We start from the raw sequence: 11,203 nt of genomic DNA on the forward strand, positions 1-11,203 counted from the left end.
ACTGGCAAGTCACCGAGCTGACCTGGACTTTGAGCGACAAGGGAGAAATAAACCTTTATGATATCAAGCCTTTGGGATTTCAAGGTTTATTTGTTACTGCAGCATAGGCTAGCCATTCTTAAAGAACACAGGTGGGAAAATACTGGCCTAGGCCTCAGCAGGCCTGGGCTATAAATATCAGCAGTCCTTCTGTAACATGACATATATGCTCCTTAAAAATCACTGCACTGTGCAAAAGTGCACAGTAGAAACCACAGTGCTGGAAGTGAAGGAGGGCCCATCCAAGACAGCCGCTGCCAGCTGCGAGTGCAAGTCAGAGAGGGCCTGTCCGGGACGGCGGGGCGAGTAGTCCTGTGGCAGGAAACGGGTACCCTGGTGGCCAAAAAAAATGCTCCTGTACCGAGGGCCCCCCACGGGCCCTGGTGTGCCGGGCTATGGGCTTGCTTAGCCAGGTGGCAGCCCGCAGGCCTTCAGGATCCACCTGAGCACGATGAGCCCCCACTACCTACAGAGCAACTCCAGCAGCCACACGCAACCCTTCAGTGCCATCGCAGAGCCGCTAGATGATGCTGTAGATCCAGATGTATCCGCCAGGACGGTCTTCATAGATGTTGAGAAGGTCAAGAATAAATCTTGTTTGACCTTTATTGATGATGGATGTGGAATGACACCTCATAAACTACACTGAATGCTCAGTGAAAGTGACCTGCTGTCCCAGTTTGATGCCGTCCCAGGCAAAAAAGGCACTCGTGTGCTCATTAGAACATCTGCAGAAATAAAGATGGGAAGTCTGAGTTTGACTTTGATACAGATCAATATGACATCCTGATATCAGACTTCAACACAGAAGAAAAAGGGACGCATGGTGTTACCTCTGAGCTGCCAAAAACAGAGTATTCTTTACGGGCATTTTGAGGCATTCTGTATATGAAGCCACGAATGAAAATTTTTCTCCGTCAAAAGAAGATGACTACCCAAATGATTGCCAAGAGCCTGGCCAATGTAGAATATGGTGTATATAAACCTACCTTCACAAATAAGCAGGTGAGAATCACATATGAGTTCTCTTTCAAGAATAATAACCAGTTTGGAGTAATGATGTATCTTAACAACCAACTCATAAAATCCTTTGAGAAAGTGGGATGCCAGGTGAAGCCAACTTGTGGAGAAGGTGTGGGAGTAATTGGAGTCACTGAGTGCAACTTCCTAAAACCTGCCTACAACAAACAAGACTCTGAGTATACAAAGGAGTACCGGTTGACAATAAACACCCTTGCTCAGAAGCTTAATGCTTATTGGAAGGAAAAGACATCTCAAGAGAATTTTGAGTGCTCAGCCATAGCCAGGAAGATTCCTGACCAGACATGGGTACAATATGATGAGTGTCTTAAATGGAGGAAGCTTCCTGGCAAGGCTGATCCATCTACGTTGCCTGCAAGATGCTTTTTTACTATAATTCCCATCCAAAATATAGGAGATGCTCTTGTTCCAGAGGAACAAGAACTCATTGATGAAGACCTGTACTTGAGCAAAGCTAAGAAACAAGATCAGACTGTTGAGAAGAAGGTGCCTATGGAAAGTGAGAACCACCAGGTATTCACTAATCCACTGAAGATCCCTACCGTTCAGGATATGGCTGGATTTAATAACAAGACAATTGGATATGAGGAAATTGATAGCCCTCGTCCGCCTCCATCCCTTGAAGAAGAAAGCAGAACTCCTTCTCTTCAACTTAAGCCTCTGGATTCTAGTGTTTTTCAGTGTTCCAGTTAAGTACAAATGGATCCTAGGTGAGGAACCTGTAGAGAAACGAAGAAGACTGCAGAATGAGCCTAGATTATTCCATGCCTGGATCTTACAAGAGGGTAGAGGCAGCTGTTGCCTACCCCGAAGGGTAGAACAGCCATGATAAATCCAGTGCTGAGAGAAGCACACCACCATACCTTTTCCCAGAATACCCAGAAGCAAGCAAGAATACCAGTAAGGGTAGGGAGGTTTCAGTTCTGTATTCAGAGGCCCAAGGCCAACGCCAGGAGTCCCTGCTCCCTGAAGAATTAGAAGATCAGATGCCAAGATTGGTAGCAGAAGAATCCAACAGAGGTAGCATAAGCATAAAAGAAGAAGAAGTGAACAAGGGGCCTATTGTAGCTGTCGTCAGTGTTGCAAAAGGTGTTCGAGATTCAGGAGCTCCCATTCAGTTGATTCCCTTTAACAGAGAGGAGCTTGCTGAGCGAAGAAAAGCAGTTCAGTCCTGGAATCCAGTGCCTTATTCTTCTGTGACCTCTGCCACAACCATTGGGGAGAAAGGAAGAAGCTATGAGGAGAGTGGAGATCATAATACACCAAAACTTAAGAACCAGAGAGAGGTGGAAGAATTGAAGAGAACCACAGAAAAACTTGAACATGTTTTGGCTGAAAGAAATTTGTTCCAGCAAAAGGTGGAGGAGCTGGAAAAGGAGAGGAATCACTGGCATTCTGAATTCAAGAAAGTCCAGCATGAATTGGTGACCTACAGTACCCAGGAGACAGAAGGCTTGTATTGGAGCAAGAAACACATGGGTTATCGCCACGCTGAATTCCAGATTCTAAAAGCTGAGCTGGAAAGAACCAAAGAGGAAAAGCAAGAACTAAAGAATAAACTAAAGGAGACAGAGACACACCTGGAGATGCTGCAGAAGGCTCAGAGCTTTGGCAAAGCTTACGCAGCTACGCATCCACGTCAGCTAGGTCCTTACTTCTGTCCTCCCTCACTTGGAGCTTCGTGAGATCGGGTATGACTCAGAACAAGTGGCTGGGATCCTGTACACAGTGCTGGAGGCAAATCACATACTGGATTGAGCACCAAACTGTATAGGCTACTCTTCTTTTCTCGTCTCTCTTCTCCTTCTTCCTCCCTCCATTTTTCTCTCTTCCCTTCTATCCTTCCCTCCCTCCCTTCCTCCCCTTTCACTCTCTCCCTCTCTCCTTCTCCCTCTTATATCTCTCTCTCACCTTTATGTCTTATAGAGAATCTTTGAGTAAATCCTGGCTCTTAATCAATCTGCTTCTTACTCAGATTTGGTATGGGGAAAGAGGCCAGTTAAATAGGCTTTCGAGAGTCCAGGAACAGAAAAGCAATAGTCACCAAGATAGGTGACCTGAAAGCTTTAACTTTCATATGACCTAAATACTTGGCCTATTTCATATCATTTCTCCGATGGTTTGTATTCATTTAAGTTTAATCAGTCATCAAATATTGGGGCCAATGTACCAGATATTTTGAGATAAACTAAGAAGTATAACTCTTGGTTCCAGATTTCAAGAATCTAACAGTCTAGCTGGAAACACAAGACATGTACCAAGTTAACTAACTGTATACAATAGTGTGTGATACATACAAGTGAGTGGTACAAACATTATATAAAACATTTGGGGAAGGAAGTTCAAGGAAGGCATCCATCACTTCAGAAATGGGACCTAAACTAAGGTTTAAAGAACATGCATGAGCACACTCTTAAAAATGGTTGTTCTTTAGGTGGCAGGACTATGGTTGGTGTTTTTCCTTCTTCCTGTCTTCCTACCTTTTTCAAATTTTCTATAATAAACTTGTTATTCTTATGCTGGAAAAAATAAATTGTTTTAAAAAAGAAAAAAAAACCCACAGCGCTCATGGGAAAAGCGGGATAGGAGCACAGCACTCGAAAACTTCATCAGCAAATTTAAAAAAAAAGAGATAAGAGTCTAATAAAAATAGTAGCACAGCTTTACACACGTTAAGTGGTTAAGAAATATATAAATACTACAGTAAATATGACATTGACTTTGAAAAAGACCTGAAGTGTACTTGGGCAAGGGGGTGTAGAAAGGGTTGTAGGTTGTAAGTCATTGTGGCAGGAGGGGTTGTCTGAAATCAGATAGGAAGTTGTAACCAAATGTGGATGGTGTAGCTCACAACACTCACAGTGGCTGGGTTTGGCTGGGTGCAGTTTTCTGCGTTCATCTCGTGTTTATCACCCACAAAATCATGCATAAGCAAACACAAAATTCAGATTATGTTCAAATCGTTCCTTCATATGGCAATCACATTGGAAGAAATTCTTGTTTTCAAAACAAGCATGGCAGAACTGGCTATAATAACAGCACCACTTATTGAGCACCAGACACAGTGCTAAGTATTTGCCCATCGCATTTAATTTAAAGAGTCCCTGGAAGGTACAAACAGCTAATGCATTCGGCTGCTGACTGAAAAGCTGGTTGTTCGAATCTACCCAGAGATGCCTTGGAAGAAAGGTCTGGTGATCTACTTCCTAAAAATTAGCCACTGAATAGAGCACAGTTCTACTCTGATACCCATGGGATCGCCATGAGTCAGACTCAACTCAATGGCAACTGGTTCTTGGTTATCTAATTTAATCCTCACAACCCCACCCACTAGCTCCACATTCTTAAACTTATATGAAGTAAGAATCATCTAGAGAACATTCTAAAATGGAGATTCCTGAATCCTTACACTCGGGATTCCTGGAGTGGGCCAAAGAATCACATTTGTCTTTGGCGAAGGGTAAGACAGTACACAATACTGGGGAAGCTGGCACAACTTGTCCAAGGCAAGGTCATGGAAGCTTCATAGACACATCCAAACTCCCTGAGGGACCGAATTACTAGACTGAGGGCTGTGGGGACCGTGGTCTCGGGGAATATCTAGCTCAATTGGCATAACATAGCTTAAAAGAAAATGTTCTACATCCTACTTTGGTGAGCAGCATCTGGGGACTTAAAAGCTTGTGAGCAACCATCTAAGATATGCCATTGGTCTCACCCTGTCTGGAACAAAGAGAAAGAGGAAGACCAAAGACACAAGGGAAAGATTAGTCCAAAGGACTAATGGACCACAAGTACCACAGCCTCCACCAGACTGAGTCCAGTACAACTAGATGGTGCTGGGCTACCACCACTGACTGTTCTGACAGGGATCACAATAGAGGGTCCCAGACAGAGCTGGAGAAAAACATAGAGGAAAATTCTAACTCACAGAAAAAAGACCAGACTTACTGGTCTGACAGAGACTGGAGAAACCCCGAGAGTATGGCCCCCGGACACCCTTTTAGCTCAGTAATGAACTCACTCCTGAGGTTCACCCTTCAGCCAAAGATTAGACAGGCCCATACAACAAAACAAGATTAAAGGGACACACCAGCCCAGGGGCAAGGAGTAGACGGCAGGAGGGGACAGGAAAGCTGAAACAGGGAACACAAGATCAAGAAGGGGAGACTGTTAACATGACTTGGGGTTGGTAACCAATGTCACAAAACAATATGTATACTAATTGTTTAATGAGAAGCTAGTTTGTTCTGTAAACCTTCATCTAAAGTACAAAAAAAAAAAAAAAAAGAATCACATTTGTAACCAGCACCCAGGAATTCCAGGGCCAGTGGCCTTCAGATGCTCCTTAAAGAAAATGGCATTGGAGCAGAGGATCTGTGAGAACCAGGGCTATGTCCTCGTCGTTGCTGTCACTCTGCCCAGTGCCAGGTCCAGAAGAAGCAGTCAGTGAGCAGTCATATGAATGAATGAGTGAAAGAAAAATGCATGTATCTTGTTGAAGCCAACATATCTGTTGAATGAATTGAACAAGTGGACCCTATTAGATAGCATCATTTTCATTTTACCGATGAGGAAACTGAGACATAAGCAGTTAAGACAGGGCTCAATTGTAGGTCTGTCTGCCTCCAAAAGCCAGGTCTTAATCTCTTATGTGGCAAGACCATTCTGGATTCTAAGCAGATTCTACATGACCCTGCAGTGGTGCCTTTGGACAAGGAGCTTCCTCTTTCTGGCCTCAAATTCCTCATCTAGAAATTTGTACTAGGTCGTGAATCAGCAAATGGTAGTCCCTGAATGAAATCAGCCTGTTGCCTGTTTTTGTAAATAAAGTTTTATTGAAACACAGGTTCACTCATATCTTTACATGAAGCAGTCTGTGGCTGCTTTCACATTACAACAGCAGAGCTGAATAGTTACGGGAGAGACTGTATGGCCAGCAAAGCTTAAAATATTTACAATCTGGCCCTTGACAGAAAAAGGTTTCCGGTCCCTGTACTAGATGGGCTCTGGGATACCACTGGGTGTGCCATTTTCTCAACTTGCTAAATAAGTGGCAATCAATCCCCAGCTCTCATCCCCTTCTACACGAGCAAGAAGGGAAGTTTGGGGCTGTGTGCATGTGCACACACACACACACACACACACATGCAAGCATACACATGCATGCATGCACATACATATACACATATACACGTGCATAAATGCACACACATACACCCATGTGCACACACACATGCACTACAATCAGACATTATCTGGGTAAACCATACAGCCTGCACTCAGCTCTGCCCAATCCCGGGCGCTGTGCCCATATCTGGGGGCAACCGTCGTCCCCACCCGACCCCCATCCCCGCCCTGTGCCCTCTTGTCAGCCCACACCCACCACAGGTTGGAAAGCACTTGTGTGAAGCGCTCATTTCCCCTTCCTCTCAGGGGACGCCTCGGAAAGCTGTGTTTGTCTGGGATGCTGATGGCTAGAGAGAAGGCTGGAGCTTGACCTAAGAGTCAAGTGCATCACGCCCAGACTAAACATCCTAATGAGCTCCCACAAAGGCCAAATGGGCAATTAGACTGCCCACTGGTGGAGGGGGAGGGGAGCTGCATTAAACAGTTTGGCCCTCTGCCCCACAGAACCACATAGAACCCTCCCCTGCAGAGGCGCCCCTCCATCCCCACAGGGGAGCTGTGAGCCTCTCACCAGGCATGACTGTCTAACACAGAACGTATGCGCCCCATTGTGTCGGACTGCTCCTCACAGTGACTTCTGTTAGCCTTGCGCTCAGGCCGCAATCCGTGGGGTTCTCAGAATTAAACAACATGATGGAGTCTTCTCTCTCGCCCCCCCACTCCTGGAACCCAACCTCTCACGAATCCTGCTGGCCCTTCCTGCAGAATAGACCCCAAATCCCAGCACTCCGTGTGCCTCCATATCACTGTGCTAGTTCAAGTCACAGCCACCTCCCACCTGAGTGACACCACCCCTGGAAGGGGCCATGCCCCATTGCCCCCCAACATCCCCAGGGCCCTTTCACAGAGCAGGGTGGCCCCTGTTGCCCCTGCTCAGCACCTCCCAACACAGCTTCATGATAAAAACACTCAGTGAACTAGGAATCGAAGGGAAATCCCTCAGTGAGGGCATTTTTGAAAAACCCGTGCTAACATCATCTCAGTGTGAAAGACTGAGAGCCCTCCCCCTAAGATGAGGATCTCTCACACCACTGCTTCTCAGCATGGTACCGGAAGTCCTGGCCAGAGAAATTAGGCAAGAAAAAGAAAGAAAAGGCATTCAAACTGGAAGGAAGAAGTAAAGCTATCTCTATTTGCAGGCAACATGATCTTATGTGCAGGACCACCTCACTGGTGGGGAAGGGGCTGGGACACTTATCTGCTGACCCTCATAACCCTCCACTCACTGCTGCAAGGTTGGGGTGGGGGGGGTGGGGGAGGGGGGCGTTTAACATCCTCACTTCCAGGTAAGGAGCCCTGGTGGGGCAAGCAGTTTGCAATCGGCTGCTGACCTAAAGGCTGACAGTTCAAACCCACCAGCAGTGCCTCGGAAGAAAGACCTGGTGATCTGCTTCCATAACAATTACAACAAAGAAAATCCTACAGGACAGTTCTACTCTGTAACGCATGGGGTTGCATGAGTCAGAATCAACTCTGCAGCTGACAACAACACTTCCAGGTTGAGCCTGGGAGAGGAAAGTTCTCAGGTAGAAGGGAAGAGAGACATAGGTGTTTGAAGTGGGAAGCTATCAGCTGCCTCAGGGGCCAGGAAGATGTGGGCCAGGGCACCCACAACATCCGCTAGGCTGATGGAGACTTCTCAGTACCATTTCTTCAAATTCTTAATCACTCTCAAACAGACATTTGCATTTGTGATTAAAAAGTAAGCAATTTCTACAACTATTTAAAATTTTACAATAATCAAAACTGTTTTAAAGACTCTCACCGTACCTCATTTTCTGTCATTGGCAAACGTCTCGCCGAGAGGGCTTGGCTAATGAGAATGGATGTCAAATCTAGTTGAACTTTTCATATCAGGTATTTCAAAATAAGGTTGCTATGTAAACTTTTCCAGAAAATTCTTAAACACCCCCCTCACTCCTCAAATCTCACCTCAAAGGCCACTTGCCCAGGGAAGCTCTGGCCAACCCCCCACACCCCTAGGCCAGGTCAGACCAGCTCACAGCTCTGTTACAGCAGGATCAAAGTTCACTGTATGACAGGGTTGAACATCTGTCCCCACCGCGCTGTTCACCGCGGTGACTTGGTTTCTAGCATGGAGCCCTATACAGAGACCCACCCAGGAGATGTTTACAGGAAGCATGAATCACTGAACAAAGAGTTTGGCCCAGTCACTCAACCTCCTTAGTCTGATCCTTTCTTTCTAAATTGGGGGCTGTTGTGACAATTCCAAGGGTACGTGAGCCCCAGAGAGCCCGGACAGCACACAAACCTCAGTGACCATCTACCGAGCCCTTTCTACAGACCTGGACTGTAGAGCTTGATGTTCATTTAATTTCAACGAGTCCGCTCTTCAACCCTATACCCATTGCTGTCGAGTCGAAGAAACCGAGGCTTAGAGGTGCTATGTGACTTGGCCAAGGTCTGATAATTAAGAACCATTAATTACCAAACTAAAGGAGCCCTGGTGGTACAGTGGTTAAGCACTTGGCTGCTAACCAAAAGGTCAGCAGTTCGAACCCACCAGCCACTACAATGGAGAAAGAAAGATGTGGCAGTCTGCTCCTATAAAGATTACAGCCTTGGAAACCCTATGGGGAAGTTCTACTCTGTCCTATAGGGTCGCTATGTGTTGGAATTGACTCCACGGCAAAGGGTAATTACCAAAGTATGTTGCCAAGTGAGAAAAACGGGGATAAAAGAGCTTGCAGATGCCTCTACTGCTCACTGCTGCTAACGCTAGTCTCCACTACACACAGAGCTGCCTGTGAGGATGTGACTGCAGGGACATCATCTCCTGCTGGGCTGGCCCGTGATCTTCCCCAGCGTCATGAACCGTGTGTGCAAAAGCCGATCTGGACAACTAAGGAGGAAGAGTGTTCACAGGGTCCACTGCCCCCTCTGTGGTGGCCTCTGGGGTCCCTTAGGGCCCGAGGCCCCCATGTGGGGAACACCCAATGAGATGCCCTCAAAGACCCCGGGCCCTCCTCCAAAGGCGCTGACCTCTCACCCGCTGGCCAGAGGAAGGACCACCAGGGAAGCGGGGAGGCGGCCGGCAACGGTTCGTCACTGGGAAGGCGATGGCATTTCCAGGAGGGGAGCTTCTGGGGGGTCTCCGGGAGGGAGGGGTGGGGCAGACAGGAAAGACTGGGACGTGGAGAAAGAAGAGAGGGCGACGAGGGTGAGGGACCCCAAGCTGGGGGTCACAGGAAGGAGAGGGGCCTGAGCGCAGCATGTAGCTGCTTTCTGTCTCGGGCATCCTCTCATTTGAGGAAAGAAAGGGGGGAAGGAGCAAGAAAAACAGGCAGAAAAGAAGGGGACAGAGGAAGAGACAAAGGAAGAAAGAGAGCAAGACAGCGACAGAGACAGCGATAGCAACAGAGACAGGGACAGAGACAGCGACAGAGACAGAGACAGCGACAGAGACAGAGACGGCGACAGCGACAGGGATGGGGACGAAGGAGCAAAGAGAGATGCAGGGACACAGGCAGACCATTAGGGACAGAGGGAAGGGCAGTGACCGAGAGACAGAGACCCAGGGAGACAGACAGACAGCAGATGGGACGAAAGACAGGGGACAACACAAAACACAGAGAGATGCAGAAAGACAGAAACAAAAGCAGAGACAGCTAGTAGGGGAGAGGGCAGAGGGGAGGGAAGGAGGGCAGACCTTAACAAGTCCTCTGAGCTAGAAGAACCCCAGGGCCAGCCCCTCCCTTTACAACTGGTAGACTCTCACAGAAAACCTGCAAATGGAATCCAAAAAGAGGTCCCAGGAAAGTCTAAATCAAGGAAGGTACCCAAAGAATTAAAGTTGTGCCCAAAACAAGCAACACACAGAGTCACTCTCATCTTTCTCTTCCTCCTCTTCCCTCCTCTCCCCCATCTCTCCTCTCTGTCTCTTTCTCCTTCTTTCTCTCTCTCTCCTTGTCTCTCTCTCTTCCTTCTCTCTCTCTCCTCTCTGTCTCTCTCTTTCTGTCTTCCTCTCTCCTTCTCTCTCTCTCCATCTCTCTCTCTCTCTGTCTTTCTCCCTTCTTCTCTCTCTGTCTCTATCTCTCTCTCTTTCTCCACCCCCACCCCCCACGAGAAGCAAAATTGATCGATGGTGCTTCGGGAGAGAGGAGAGCAGGCGAGGGAGAGGGAGGGAGGGTGGGCACCCATGGCAGCCCGATCAGAGGCCTGCTCCTCATTAGGGCTTGCTCAGCCTCACAACACAAATGCTAATTACGGTTTTGTATGTCACGTTATTTTGATTCATATTTCCTGTCTGGAAAACAGACTGAAGTTTTTGGGCCCTGGGCCAGGGCTGAGGCAGGAGGGCAGGGGCAGGAACCTGCCCCCAGTAGCTGACCAGAGCCCACTGCAGGAAACGGGAACTTTCCATGGAGAATAAGGCTGTGACACCCACCACCCCCGCCTCCCTCCATGCTGCCCTCTAATGTTCGCAGGCAGGCGTGGGGGGTATTGCTGACTTCCGGCTGGTGCTGAGACCCTGGGCTGTGGAGATAGGCAAAACTGAGTTCAAATCCTGACAGCGTGTGACCCCAGGCAAGCCCTCATCCTCCCCTATCTGACCTCACTTTTCTCGTCTGTTCAATGGGAGCATGTCAGCTCACGGTTCTGGGACATGTGTGGTATGCGTGTGAAGCCCTGGGCACAAGATTGGCACATACTTGGTAGCTGTGGTGTTTGGTTGTTGTCCTGGCAGAGCACAAATGACCCTAGGGGACAGGGCCCCTCTCTTTGGAGGAAGCGTAGTGGGTGAATGCAAGCATCAGATCTCTGGGCGTGAAGCCTGGCTCTGCCTGAGTAGCCATAGAGTACTGAGCTCCATTAGTGGCCAGTCTCTTCTTCCTGGCACAGAGTAGGCGTTCGATGAACGTGAGCTATTGTCATCATCGCCATCATCATCATCCTTATCACTAACATCATC

At 47.8% G+C, this 11,203-nt stretch overlaps 1 pseudogene; it reads left to right on the plus strand.

Moving 5' to 3' along the window:
• Positions 1-688: 688 nt before the first annotated feature.
• Positions 689-2,838, plus strand: LOC101352972 (MORC family CW-type zinc finger protein 4 pseudogene; annotated as a pseudogene).
• The last annotated feature ends 8,365 nt before the right edge of the window (positions 2,839-11,203 follow it).

Source organism: Trichechus manatus, unplaced genomic scaffold (genome assembly GCF_000243295.1).
Source record: "Trichechus manatus latirostris isolate Lorelei unplaced genomic scaffold, TriManLat1.0 scaffold00053, whole genome shotgun sequence".
Lineage (NCBI taxonomy): Eukaryota > Metazoa > Chordata > Mammalia > Sirenia > Trichechidae > Trichechus > Trichechus manatus.